Source organism: Pipistrellus kuhlii, unplaced genomic scaffold (assembly GCF_014108245.1).
Source record: "Pipistrellus kuhlii isolate mPipKuh1 unplaced genomic scaffold, mPipKuh1.p scaffold_m20_p_1, whole genome shotgun sequence".
NCBI classification, from domain to species: Eukaryota; Metazoa; Chordata; class Mammalia; order Chiroptera; family Vespertilionidae; genus Pipistrellus; species Pipistrellus kuhlii.
The window spans coordinates 173322425-173338537 of record NW_023425404.1 but is presented as its reverse complement, the minus strand read 5'-3'; positions in this window follow the sequence as shown (position 1 = coordinate 173338537).

The following is a 16113-nucleotide window of genomic DNA, read 5'->3' as shown; positions in this document are numbered from 1 at the left end:
AAGAAGGCCTATTGCATGAATCTCTTTGTGCAATGGGCCTCTAGTATATGATAAAACTGAAATTATTGTTCTACAGGTCAAAGGGTTTTTTTAGGTATTACCTTTAAAATAATATTTAAACCATTTCTGAGGAAAAAAAATCTTTAAAAATATTAGAGGGAGCATTTTCTGTAAGATACAACTAGAAAATAAAATCATCAGAAATATTTATGTTACTTATATGCTTACTCTATGACCCAGCATTTTAACACTTAATTATGTTCTTTGAGAAATTCATATACATATGCTTCAGGTAATATGTAAAACATGCTCACAGCATCTCTGATTATAATATAAAAATTTTAGAAATCATTCCAATGCATACTTGAAAGAGTATGAATGTCTGTATTTTGGTATATTATTTTAATGGAATATTATACATTAGCAAATGTGAATAAACCATAGCCACATAGAGCACAGAGATGATTTTTTTAAGCTATAACAACAAGATGGGAAAAGTAGGCTCTTAAAATTATTAGTGTGGTGCCATTTCTACAAAGCTCAGATATAAGCATATGTCAACAACACGTTCATTTATGTATAATAAAAATGTTTTATGAAAGTGAAAGTAATGATACAGAATTCATGCTAGCGGTGACCTCTGCTGGGGGAAAGTCAAGCAGGAGAGGGTGAAGAGCATCTAAGTGGACACACAAGTTGGTGATATGGTTCTAGTTATTGGATTGGATGATGGTTTCTCATCTGTTTGTGACAATATTGGGCTTTATGACTTGCATATTGCATGTATTATTTTTTATTTACTAACTGTTACATTTATAGGTTATAGACATATAAATCTCTGAAGAAGTAGGTTGGGAAAGGTTAACAAACATGTTTCAAAGGATGTTGCTGTTTCCTGAATTTATGTTTTATTCTAAATAATTAAAAAATAATAACAAAATAATACACCTAAAGTTTATTCAAATACTATATATTTTAGTGTAAAAGTAGCATTGAGTTTGGTAACTAATATTAAGTTTGAATGGCTATGAATGCAGAATATATTAGACTTACTCTGTATAATTTCAGAGGTTCTGATGATATTGAATGAGATGAGATTGCAGAGGGTTGGCTGGAGGTATTTTTGCCTCAAAAACAGGAGATTAGACTTTTAAACAACTAGAACTGCCCAAGAGAATAAGAGCCTTCTTAATAAGCACAGATGTGACAATGTGTCACAAAATATTTTATTTTTTAAAATATATTTTTATTGATTTAAGAGATGAAGGGAGAGAGAAGAAGAGATAGAAACATCAATAATGAAAGAGAATCATTGCCCAGCTGCCTCTTGCATGCCCCATACTGGAGATCAAGTCCACAACCCAGTGGACTAAGAAATTCCATGTGCCCTGGCCAGGAATTGAACAGTAACCTCCTGGTTCACAGTTCAATGCTCAACTACTAAGCCATGCTGGCCAGGCAATGTGTCACAACATATTTTAAAATAATTTTAGATAATCTTATGTCTATTCACTTGTTGTTGAAATATATTTGTTTCCTATAGTTTAGTAATAAAAATCTTATACTCTGAAATTAAATGTCTCAGTTTAAATGTAAGGTTTAATCTTTGCTCATTTAACATTTTTTATACTAATTTCTTCATCTTCAAAATAATACTATTTTGTTAGTATATTTATTATACCTATGCTAAAGATTGGTTTTTAGCAGTTAATAAAATTATCCATGTAATGGGCTTTTCACAAGGGTTAGCATATAGTGATTGCTAAAGTTTGAATTCAGTCATTATTATTACTGTTATTTTAATTTTCAAATATATTCTAAGTTTGTGCTAGCACTGGTGACATAGATCTTACCCTCACTATAATACTTATTCTTATCTTCCAGGATAAACACAGAAATTAATGAACAATTGAAGGATGTGATGAGTGCTAGGATAGAGAATTACAGGATGCTTCAGGAACATACACAATGTAGACAAATTCTTGATCTGAGAAAGTTTTATGTCTAATTTGACACTTAAATGATGAATAAAAATTCATGGCAAAAGGATAGGTAAACTCTTTCACAGAGAGGGTGCAGTAAATAAAAAGGCTGTATGATGAAAGACCACATAACAGTAAAAAAAACTGAAGAAGTTTAGCAATTTATGAACGTAGAGAGGAAGGGAGAAAATAGGCAGAGATGAGACTAAAAGGAAATCAGAGGCTATAACAAGAGGGATAGCGAAAGCCTTTTGGTATTCTGAATTAATCACAAGATCACTGAAACGGCACCCAAGCTGTTTACTAGGCTGTTGAATATGATCAGTTTTACATCATAAAGATGATTTGGATTTTGAATTGAGATTGGGTTTGTGAAAACACGTCTTCAGGCCAGGAGACTAGTTTGAAGCTGATAAAGGAAGGTAGCTGTTTTTGAGAGAGAAAAGGAAGGAAGAGTAAAAAAGACTCGTGGCTGACCTTGAGGATATAACAGAAGATGAAATTAATGATAGTGCCTGAAATTCTGACTGGGATAATGAATAAGTTTAGGATTATTGCTTTTAAAAATAAAATAGTTTTGTTAGTATATTTATTATTTTACACTAATAAAGTCAGTTATTCTGTATTTGTAATGGGATATTCTGGGGTTTTTTTGTTTGTTTGTTTGTTTTAATATATTTTATTGATTTCTACAGAGAGGAAGGGAGAGGGACAGAGAGCTAGAAGCATCGATGAGAGAGCTTCATCGATCAGCTGCCTCTTGCACACTCCCTACTGGGGATGTGCCCGCAACCAATGTACATGTCCTTGACCGGGATCGAACCCAGGACCTTTCGGTCCACAAGCCCACGCTCTATCCATTGAGCCAAACTGGTTTCGGCTGTAATGGAATATTCTGTATATATTCTGCAATTATTCTGTATATGTAACAACAATCCACCTCCTGCTATTCATGCATTCCTTATGACTAGAGTGTGAATTGGACCTAATGACTAAACTCTAAAGAGTAGAATTTGGCAAAACCTTAGATGTCACTTTAATAGGCACCAAGCAAAGCCAGGTCCAGAATCCTGATTTACCAAAACTTTGAGATAATAATTGCTTGTTAGTTTAAAGTAAATTTGGGCCTAATATGTTACATAATAGAAATACACCATAGAGACACAGATTATAAAATACTGATAAAAGGAAAGTCCAGCAGTAATTGGCTTGGCTCAGTGGATAGAGCATTGGCCTGCAGACTGAAAGATCCCTGGTTTGATTCTAGGCAAGGGCATGTAACTTGGTTGTGGTCACATCCCCAGTAAGAGGTGTGCAGGAGGCAGCTGGTTGATGTTTTTCTCTCATCAATGTTTCTGACTCTCTGTCCCTCTCTCTTCCTCTCTGTAAAAATCAATAAAATATATTTTTTAAAAATTTAATTAAAAAAAGGAAAGTCCGTAAGTAGCAGCTAAATCACAAATGAAATAATATAAATATATTTATTTTAAGGGAAGATACTTGAATCTTCAGAATGACAGGGCCTACAAAATGTCATGAAAGAAGGGGAAAGACACATATGTAGTCACACGTTAGCATATGCCCTCCTTATTGGCTGTGGGTGCCAATATCTTTGCGACAGCATGAGGGTCAATTGGCATATTCCCTCTTTATTAGATAGGATTGGCAATCAATAGGTTTAAGAAAAAGCTCAATTCTTTAAGAAATGTAATGTTCAAATCATGAAAGTTTTTGCATTTTATTGATATGCTCATAAGCCTATAATATCTTCCCTCTCTTACTTCACCTGGTATAATTTTTGTAATTCAGTTTTAATTTATGAGTTGACTCCATAAAACAACAGAAAAGACCCAGAAATATCTAGCCTTTGCAGAATATCCATGGACTATTTTTTTATTGCAGATGGCTTGATGATAGTATATAACTAAGACTTTAGTTTACTAGCTTCAAAGTGACCAAGGCTGATAGATCTATGTTTATGTGCAAACTTGTGGGGATGTGAGCTCTTTTCCATATAATGACTTACATGTGTGTTATTGATTTTGAAGACTTGGAACCCTTTGGAGCTCATATTCCTATCGTTTGGTTGCAGCAGTAGCAAAGCTGCGGGAAGTCTCTGGTATGACAGAGCTCAACAGGCAGTGAGGAAAAACAATAAGTTAATGAAATGAGAACCAACCAAGGAAAAAAAAAAAGTTCATCTTGAATGACTTGAGAATATTTAAGTCCCACAGTACAAGTTTCCCAATGGATATCTTCTCAGTAACAGGAGTTCATTTGTTAGTTAATTCAAGAAATAAAAATGTGTCTATACCTGATCTGTAGCTGGCCAGCAACCACAGGGCATTCTTGGTGCATTTAAGTAAAGCAAACTGCATTAATTTGCCATTGTTATAGTAACAAATTACTATGAACATATTGTGTTAGAAGATCAAAAAATTTCTTATCTTTTATTTCTGGGGGTCTGATATTCAAAATTAATTTAATTGGGTTAAGGTTAATATGTTGGCATGACTAGTTCCGGCTGGAGACTCTAGATAAGAAAGTTTCCTTATTCTTTTCAACTTCAAGAAGCCTCCAGAGGCCAACTTCTAGATGCATATAGAGGTCACACCCCTTGACCTATGACCCTTTCTTTGCATCACTCCAACTTCTTGCTTTAGTTATTCCATTCCCTATCACTCTGATCTCCTGTCTCTCTTCATTGAGGAACCTCATGATTATACCAAGCCTACCCAGGTAATACAGAATAATTGCTCCATCTCAAGGTTTTTAACATAATATACCAAAGGTTTCATGAATACCCTTGAGGAAGATATTTTTCAGACTACCAAGTACACAATTATGAATGATTTTACTGCTCTTATTTAAAATTTAAAAAAGCTTGCAATATAATTCGTTGCTAAGAGTATGAACTTAAAGAATTCAGATATGGTTTTAGTGAGTGTATTTATTGGTATAATAATTTTTATTTACAATTTTAAAAATATAGGAAAGTTGAACACATGCATATATTATGACCCAACAGTTTAATTCCCAGTTGTATATTCTATTACAGCTCTTGAACAATGTGCACCAAGAGAAATTCACATAACTTCTCATAGCATAACAGTGAAACAACTTGAACTAAAAGCCTTTTAACTATGATAGACAAATAAATTTACTCAACTCACAAGATGAAATACTGCCAACTCTGAGAATGAATAAACTACTACTGCATTAGGCAACATGGACTAATCTTAGAAGTATTGTATAAACAAACAAAAAAAGTGGGTAAAGATGATTATTTCTGAAAAGATCAAAAGCAAACAATACTAAGCATCTTCTTTTTTGTTAGGCATTCGTAAAAATGTGGTAAGTTATTTTAAAAATACTGGAATAAAAAATTAGGGTTATTTGTGGAATAGACATTGTAGTCAGATGTGAGGAGCGTTATAAAAGAGGAGTAAGGGATTTTCTTCAATGGTATGAGCAATTTAGGTGAATATTGCACAAATATACATATGTGTTGCCTACAGCCACTAGCTACCTCTAGCCATTTAAAATCAGAGTCCTGGTCATACTAAGCATATTTAAGTGTTGAATAGCTACATGATGCTAGTTGGACCAAACTGATACAGAACATTGCCATAAATACAGAAGTTATATTAGATGACACCATGTGCTGTGTAGCTTATGTGTCCATTAAATAGATTTTTCTACATCATGTATGATATAAATCTTTTTAAATTAGCTATCTTTTAGCCTGGTAATCCATTTATTTGCATCTACTTTGAAGAAATTCTATGAAACACAGATATTTCTGCACAAACATGATAGTTGCAACATTATTTATGTAAAAATAAAAACCTAAGTATCTAATCATAGAAAATGTAAGGCAATTATGAAACCTCAAAATATCATAATTTGGCCCAGCCAGTGTGGCTAAATGGTTGAGCATTGACCTATAAACCAGGAGGTCGTGGTTCAATTCACATATAGGGCACATGCCCAGGTTGTAGATTGGATCTCCAGCAGGGTGCATCAATGATGTTTCTATCTTCCTCTCTGAAACCAATAAAAATATATTGTAAAAATAATAATTTGTAGTAAATAAAAAAAAACCTATTTAATGACTTGAGAAAACTTCTGAAATAAGTTCTAAGTTTAAAATATAGATACAGAAAAAAAAATGATTTGTTGTATTCTCAACTATGAAAAACAGAATAAATAGCAAGTTGGGAGAAAAAAAACAGCAACACAAATTATATTAATAACATGAAAACAAACAACATTATATTGCTTTGGATGTTTCAGTTGCTTTATATAAATTCAACATTGTAATTCTCACAAGAACACAATTCCATAGTTACCATTTTTATCTCATTTTTACAGATAATGAATATGAAGCATAGATGAATTATAAAACTTGCCTGAGATCACAGAGTTGACAAGTGTCAGAGCTGGAATAAAAATTCAGTAATTTTGGCAATTAACCTCAAAACGTGCTGCTATTTTGTAATGCGTGTGTGTGTGTGTGTGTGTGTGTGTGTGTGTGTGTGTTTAAATTTTGCTTTTAGGTGTGTGTGTGTGTGTGTGTGTGCATTAATGTGCATGCACGTGCAACATGTGGCTGCATGTAGTTGATGCTGTCTACACAATTAATTTAGGGGGAAAATATATAAGATTACATAACAGTTTATTTTTGATTATTATTTTGATAGTATCCAATTTTTTACCATTATAAGGAGCACTGTTATGAAAACTCCTATACATGAATTTGGAGGTCATATGTTTGCATTTTGTTCAGTATAATCCTTTAGTAAAATCCCAAGTTTGTAGGGTATGCATATGCCCAGCTTTAATAGACAGTGACAGGTGGAAATGCTACAGGAGTAATAATGGTTAAAATGCTACCCACAGTTAATGATAATTGCAGTTGCTCCACATTTCACTAAAAGTTGGTATTGCTCTGTTTTAATTTGTATTTCCCTGCACCCAATAAAACTGAGCGTCTTCTCATATATTTATTGGTCATTTGGGTATTCTTGTTTAAGAATTGCCTGAAAAGACTTTGGCTTTTTCAGTGTCTTTGATATGCATTGGTAGCAATTCTATATGCATATATGCTGGATATATATTTTTCATCATTTAAATTAATACATATATCTTCTACTTTATACCTTGCCTTTTTTTCTTTCTGTGTGTTATATTTTGATAAACAAAAGTTCTTACTAAAATGTCATCTAAATCATAATTTTTAAAAGAAACCTTTGTCTCCTTCATGGTCAACAATTTATCTTCATATTTTTTTTCAAAGAGTTTTCTTGTTTCTTTTTCACATTTAGATTTGAAATTAATCTGGAAAAAACACACCCTTTCCCCCCCCCTCATAATGCAAACTCTATTGACAGCAAATACTCTCAGTTATCATTTATTTGAAAATGTCTTTGTCTTACATTCATTGTAAAAAGATATCTTTACTCGCCCTCAGCTCCTAGGATGGCAGTTATATTTTTTATGATTTAATTTATTATTTCATCAATTTAATGACTCATTTCATGTTTTCCTGGTTTTATGTTTCAGGAAAATAAAGCAGTTTTTACTCTTCTAATTTTTGCACCCAAAATATGTTTTTTCTCTGGTTGCTTCTAAGATTTCTACAATACTTTGTCCCTGTTCTTCAAGAGATTGACCAGGTTATACAGAGATATGGCTTTATTTGTATTTATTCTTCATGGGGTTTGCTGAACTTTCTGAATCTGTGCTTTGATGTCTGTCTGTTTTATGTTTGGAAACATCTCAGACCTGATAACTTCAAATATTACTCTTACCCTAATCTCCTTTTGTTTTCTGAAACTCTCATTACACATCAGTTACATTTCAATGTGCCCCAATTTCTTTTTATATGCTTGCTTTGTGTTACTTTCCTACCTATTTCTCTGCTACATTTTAGATATTTTCTATTGATGCGAATTCCAGGTTACTAAATCTGTGTGGTATAGGGTCTAATCTGCATAATGAACACAAATATGCACCTACCAGTTTCTCCTTTAAGCAATTAATTGTTGCCTCACATGTCAACAGACAAGTAGTACCAGTACATGCAGGCCTGACCCTGCTGCAAAGAGCTGCCCTCCTACAGAGAACACCTTTCCTGGGCAGCCTGTAACCAATGCCCGAGGAGGGGGCTACCGTGTTTCCCTGAAAATAAGACATCCTCCCAAAATAAAACCTAGAGCGCATGGAAAGATAAGACATCCCCTGAAAATAAGACCTAGCGCAACTTTGGGAGGAAAAATTAATATAAGACACTGTCTTATTTTCAGGGAAACAGGGTATGTGCCCGGATGAGACTATTGTGCTCCAGGCTTCCCCACTGATTTCAACTCTTTGCAAGGCCTGCATGGCAAATCGCTTTGTCACTGTTGCCAATTCTGCTTCTCCCCCTCCATTCCACAGGTGTGGATGCCTCATACATACTCTTCCTACAAATCACTCTCGGAGAAGCTTATTTATTCAAAATCAATCTATGAGCAGTTATATTTGGGGTTCAGAGAAAGCATATTCTAGTGATGGTTTGGAGATGGATTATTTACTGCCAACTTGGCAATAGGGACTACATCATTAACAGTGGATGGAACCCAGGAAGCCCCTGGAATAATAAAGCATTCCAATGGTTAAAAGCCACTAGTGGTAAACCATAATGGCACACACTAAGGTAAAAAATGCACCAGTAGGAGAATCATTGGCTGCTTGAGAAGTAAAAGGTGAAGAATAACTATGCACACAATGATGTTTGAATTGATATTAGTAGATATTAACTCTCTGCAAAAGATCATGAAAACTAGAAGACAATAACAGTCTATGAAAAGCCAAGGAAAGAAGTCAGAAGGCTTTTCCACCAGGTTTGAAAGAGATCCTGCCTCCTGCAATAGGTCAGAGCTAAGCACCAGTCCCAGGACTTACTAAAGGGGTGGTATTACACAGAAGGTTAAACATGTAACCAAAGTGAGCTCTCTCTTTGGGCCAGGGTCTCTTTAGTAGTAAAAATGGGACTCTGACATTTGGAATGGAACATCTGGCCAATTTTGGTAAACATCTTAACCCATACACATCTCTTTTAACCTTTGACCCTAGAAAAATGGCCCATTTCTTCCTATTAAAAGCTAGCACTCCCAATGTTCTTGAAGACAGTCCAGAGGCCTCTGACACGCATGCAGCATGTACTTCTCTCAGGATGTACCCATCACTCCCCTCCAAGACACGTATCTATAACTATAGTTAATTAACAGCACAACCCAACCAAGATCATTCAGCACTTGATAAGGGAGGAAAAGAGAGTATCCTCAAAAGAGCTGAGGAATTAACCAGAGTATATTCTCTGAAGACCTGAGGCAGCATATGTATGAATAGCTTCCAAAGATATTTGAACAAGGGGATAAAACATAAGTTTGGATAGGAGAGAGCTTATTGATTTGGGAATACTAAATTGAAATACATTTTAGCACCATGATGAGAGCTTCAGAAGATGGTTGAACTAGCCGCTAGAATGACTCCTAGAACGTATGAAGAGAAATGAGCCTGTTGAGCACAGGCAAAATATCAGAATTACTATGTCAGACAAGAGAGGAAGAGATTAAAAAAGGCTTCAGGACATGGTCCTACTGGAGTATGTATATAATACAGGGTCCAACACATTATGTTTCACAGTTAAGGCTTCACCAACACCGTAAAGAATTGTAAGATACCCTGGACATTTACTGAAACAGTAATGAACAGCTGCCTTGGGTCAAAACTGAAGGTAAGAGAAGTCGTTGCATGACTAGACTTACTACTAACAATAGAGAAGATAGGACCCTGAACACCAGAAAACAGGTGGTAGTACTCAAATGCCAGCACCACGCATACACAATAGTCATGTGTCACGGGATCAAATGGCATCCAAGCAAAACGGACCCACAGAGATGGCTAATACCAGTGGTGTCACAGAGGCCAGCCAACAAGAGTACTGCTCAGCTTTTGCCATCAGAAGAAACCAAGGACCAATGACCAGGAGACGGAGGACCATTGTCCCAGTTAAAGAGCCACACCCCTTGCCCAGGTTTCAGGTGCGAGCCAGTATTCAGACCAGAAGTCCCTGTACTACAGAAGAGGTTGGAATTCCCAGAAAGCCTGTATGCAGTGGTCAAAATCCATAGAATTGTTAACACCTGAAAAAGGAGCATTTTACTGTGTATAAAACACATTATAATGAAACTTTATTCCCTAACCCATGAGAGCAATCTTTTAAAAAATTCTCAGTGGCTACTCATTACTTTTGATTTACTCATTTGCATTCTTTGCACACTGCTTTCCCTCTTTTAGTTAATCTTGTAACATTCTTTGTCTGTGCTCACGGTTCCTGTCACGCTGGCCCTTCAAAGGGCCTGGCCTTCCCCACAGGGTTTATGTGTTGCTGATTCACCCCTAATGGCCTATAGCAGCAATTTAAGCATCGCATACTTTGAAGTAGTCTTTCCTAAACTCCAAAATGTGAACACATTTCTTTGTTATAAGGTTTCAGTGAATCATACATCTTTCATATAGAGCATTTACTGTGGCATATACTAAAATATTCACAAGTATGATTGCATTTATTGATGCTTTTCTTCTAAGGTAATCTATAAAATTATTTAGTGCAGGGGTTCATTTGCTTCTCAATACCTTTTCATCTCCAGAACTTAGCATCTTACCCAGCACATACTATATGTTGAATAAATATGACTCAAATTTCAGGAAAAAAATATAGATTTTCATCTGATGATTTTCTGTTTTCATTTTAAAAAGGTTTGGGGAATTATTTATTCTTTTATATATGTTCCTGTGGATATTTTAATGGTGTCAAATTTACTGGGAACTCCTATATCTTGCTATGTTAATCCATCAGTAAAAAAGGGATTTTTAAAGTAAGTTGATCTGCAATAATCACAAATTCCCTGCTTGCACTTACTTCACAAGAATCATAGGGTCAAATGAAATATTAAGTTGGCATCTAATCTAACTTGAGTCTTAAAGCACAATCAAATATAAAGTAAGTCGTTGCAACTTGAACTGTTTATGAAATCCAGCCACTTTAGATGTAGAATAATTGTTATTTTAAAATCTTTATAGAATTAGCTATGGCCAACCTAGGTATAGGGAATCAGTGTTTCCTAAAGTGTGGTACACGTACCCCCAGGGGTACGGGAAGAGTTTGGTGGGGGTACGCGTTGCACCGGAGTTTGGTGGGGATATGCACTGCACCGTGCTTAGCTGTGCCTAATTCTATGTTCTCATGAGTACGAGGGGTACTCAGCATTACAAAGATTATAGAAGGGATACACATATGTCAAAAGTTTGGGAAACACTGGTAGATAAACAAAACATTAAACGACAATTCCTGAAAACATTCACCATTGTTTATGTTTTTAGATCCTTCATTTGGTTTAAGCTGCTTTCATCTTCTATGTTTCTCATAGCACAAAACCTAGATGTTTCAAACTGTTATCTGCTCCATCCCATGGATTTTTTTAAATGTCCATTGTTATCTTTACACCTGCAAATGTGGGTGTGTTTATATTTTGACAAATAAAATGTTCATATTTTATTGTCATATAAACCTCAAGTAATTCTTATCAAGTAAAAAAGGAAATTGATAAAAGGCAAAATGAAAATATACAACACAGTGACTTAATGATTATCAAAATTTAAGTGTATTAATCTGGCTTTAAGTTACTGAATTGTTCATGAGTAATCACCAATAAATGAGACTAGAAATGTGTGCGATACAAAATTTATGTTCAAAGTGCTGAGATGAAACAAGCTTCCTTTTAAAATTTAAAATTTCTTTCATAGTGGCTATCATATAAATCAAGTTTTATATGTGATATATATATATATATATATATATATATATATATATATATATGCCTCAGGGGGGAAGAAAAGACAATATATAAGTAATAATTTGTGTCATTATCCCCTGGGTACCATCTTACTCTCTGATTTCCTGTGCTCACGGCTTGATAGATATATAAATTCTACATGTAGGCTAAGAAAAAATAAATCTTTAACTTAGAGGTTGAGCAGATGACTAAGGAAATAACCAGGCATGTCTTTCACATATCAAAACCTCTCTTCAATGTTTATTTAGAAAGAAAGTTAAATTATAGGGTAATATGTTTCTTAAGCACATGTAGATCTCTGGATCAATAGTCAACATATTAAGTCTTTTTTTTTTTTTTCCCTCTCATGACTATCATTCAACATATTTCAATTGTTACCTTGAATTGTTAGATTCAATTGTTTGTGATAAAGTGATGAATTCAAATTAGTTGAGATAATTACTTTCTTATAACAAGATGTCAAAATAAATGAGTTTCCATTCTAACATTACCACCAGGCTATGTTGCACAGTATACAAATATTTTTAAGAAGGCCGACTTGCAAACTCCCATCTACATCTACAACCTCAGAGAGCTAGATTTTAACGTCATTATTAAAGGGAACTTTGCTGGGTCTCTATATTCACAATAGCTAGCATAATAAAAGTTTAATAATTACTTGTTATATTAATCAGTAAAAACGACAGAGTAACAACTGGCATAACCAAAAGTGTGACTGAATGAGAAACTTAATAACTAAAGAAAAACAAAAGCTGCATTAAAAAGTAACACAAGTTACAGAAGGATTATGGAATTTTTTTTAGCAATTCCGTGACTTAAAATCCCTTTGGCAAAACATGAGTTTTGAACAACATGTGTCAAGGAAAAAATTATCTCACGTTAATCATCCCCAAACAAGCGAAAGATTCTGAATTATTTCTTGCATCTAGGATAAATATTCTAGCAATTTGATTTGATAATTAAAGGAAAAATAAAAACAGAAATGTGGAAATTTGGAAAAATTTAGAATACAGTGTCTTGGATTAAAGTATCACTCACTATTATTCTATCTATCCAGCTGCCATCTTTCCATCTGTTCAGGTAGTCACACATATAACATAAATGAAGAAGAAAGCAAAATCATATAATGCTTGTCTCTGGGAAATGAGATTAGTTATTATTTATTTCATTATAGTATTGACTATTTTTCAAGGTATATACAATTAAAGTGTATTGCTTTAGAATCATAAGAAGTGCTCACAGTTTTCTCACATAAAAGAAATCAATAACAACATTTAAAACATCAGATTATTTTTATAATATAGAAAAAAGTAGGCATATGCTGAAGGGATAAACAACCCCAGGAAGAGTTGACAAAAGAAGAATCAAAATCCCATAAAATTTGAATAAAAAGTCACATTTCATCTTGTTATCATAAATGAATCAGCAGTGACATATTCTTTTCTAAACTAGGAACATAAACATTTTCCAAGGTAGGCAGCCTGCATGCAAAAGGAAATTGTGATATGAACACCAGAACTCGTCATAGCACACAGGCAAAGTTTGATATGGGGAAATAAGATAGAAATGTATCTTATTCAACCACGATTTCATGTGTTTAAATATTTTCAACCTGTGTTTATGCCTCACACAAAGACAAGAAGTGTAGCTGAGTGTGTCTGGTTCAGGGTGCCTCACAAGGTTGTGAGATAGCTCTTGTGTAGGGCTACAGTTTCTGAAGATTTGACTGGGATGAAAAATCCACCCCAATCTCACTCACCTGGATATTGTCAGGGAACTTGAGTGAGTCATCAAGTGAGCCTATTCACTGGGCTTACAGCAACATGGGAACTGGGTCTCCTCAGAGATAGAGACCTAAGAAAGAAAAAGAGAGTACATATAATAGAAACAGATGTCACAGTGTCTTTTATAACCTTAATAGAGGCCTGGCACACGTATTCATGTACTGGCAGGGTCCCTTAGCCTGATCTGTGGGGACTGGGCCAAAACCAGCTCTCCGACATCCCCTGAGGGGGTCCCAGATTATGAGAGGATGCAGGTCAGGCTGAGGGGGCCCACTAGTGCACAATTGGAACTGGGGATGGACCATAGAAGGGCTCCAGGGCATGTCTGGCCCATCTTGCCCAGTCCTGATCAGCCAGACTCCAGCAGCAAGCTAACCTACCAGTCGAAGCATTTGCCCCCTGGAGGTCAGTGTGCATAATAGTGACTACTCCAATGGTCAAACAAATGGTCAGACACTTAGCATATTAGGCTTTATTATATAGGATCTTTGAGATGACATACTATCACTTCTACAAAAGTTTACTGGTCATCCAGATCCACCCTGATACAATGAGGGAAGGGTCACACAGGGTCTGAAATACAAAAGGCAGGATCATCAGGACTATTTGGAGGCTGGCTATCTCACTGCTCAGGGTTTGTTCCTTGTGTCCCTGCTTATGTTAAAAATCAGATGTAATTTAAGAGGTGGGGAGTCAATGGGGAGATAAGGATACATATGTAATACCTTTATCAATAAAGAAAAAAAGTTTAAAAATATTGAATTTTTAAAAATCAGTTGTAATTTAAAATGCTAAGCATGTCTTTTCTTATGACTTTGTAGAATGTATAAGACTCATTTCATGATGAGTTTGGGATGTGTGGTCATTTGTTGTCCCAAGGTCAGTCAAGCCATCTCTATCAGGAACAAGTAGTATATCAGGAGTTGACTTACTAAAGCAGTGAATTTTCTGCAGCAGATGTATTGCACTTGCTTCAGAATCCTAATGTTTTCAATTATGATTATCCACTTAATCTTGTCTTCCAATCTATAAAATATCTGTTTTCACCACTGAAACCACCAAAGCTAACATATCTGCCAGATTCGATGGTCCAAACGGCCTAGCAGCTTGCATCACAGCCTAGACCTGCTACAGAACAACTTTATACTCTAGGCTGCACTCACAGCTTTTGTAAGACCATTATATAGGCCAGAAGATCTATCTCTGGGTTTGTGATATACTTTCTTCAGAGCTCACAGAGGTCTTCCAGGAACTGAGCTTCTCTCCTTATGGTGGATGACACACAATGCAATGATCTGTCTTTTAATTTCGAGGAGATCTTCCAGTAGTATGCCCCCTGACAACTTGCCCCCTAAATATGCTATGACTATAATATCTTCTACCATTGTATTTTTTGAGGGGAGATGTATTCAAGTTGTCTCCTTAGTTCATAGGTTTCCAGATTGAACGAAATATATATATATATATATATATTTGTGAGCTGAACTTAAAAAATAAATTGAGGATTGACAGAACCTGAACCTGAAAAGCCTTTGATAGGATTCTGTAATGAGATAGAACTTGTGTGGTCTGTGAGAGTGGATAAATTAATTTGCATGTAGGTAAGAGCATGCATCATTTTGGGGGGGTCTGAGGGCAGACTGTAGTGGTCAGGGTTTAACACGACGCTTGCCTAAATCTTTTGTGTAGTCCCTTGTCACATTAAATAAGGCTAACCTGTTTAACTACTAGGATATTGTACAAATGATGATATGTGTATTTTGAGGCTAGGCCATTGATTACAGTGTGTGTTTTTCCCCCTTACCCCTTTAAGTGTGAGATCTCCTGCCCACAGCCGGAGAGAAACTGAAGTCTTATGCCAATCGCCTCAGGAGTGACCCATCTTGGTTGCATATCCTTCAATCCCAGTCAGGCCTTCATAGGATAGTAACTGTGGCCAGCATCCTAACTGTAACCTTTTGAGAGATGCTGAGACAGAACAATGCAGCTATTACACTTTTGAATTCCTGATCCACAAATCTTGAAAACAATACATTTGCTGTTTAAAGCTGCTAAGTTGTTCAACATCAGTAGTTAACTAATAGAGCCACCTAAACCCAGCCTGGAAAGGAAATCAATAGACTTTACATTCAGATGGACAATCTGTAATGCTTGGCAGCACATCTAATTCTGAGAGTGATCTAGAATTCAGCAAGTGTCACTATATATCAATATATATTGATTAAAGAATCTCCAAGTAAGTTTATAAGCTATGTGATCTACTGCCATTATATGTTAATTAAATCAGATCTAAAGTCAGAATTGTTTTCTTGAGAGATCCCCCTCCTCCCACCCCTTCCATGGAATAGAGATAAGCAATAAAGTTGCTTTTTATACATAGAATTTCTAGGAACTAAGACATAAAGAGTAAGTTGAATTTCAAAGTTTCATCTTTCTTTCTTT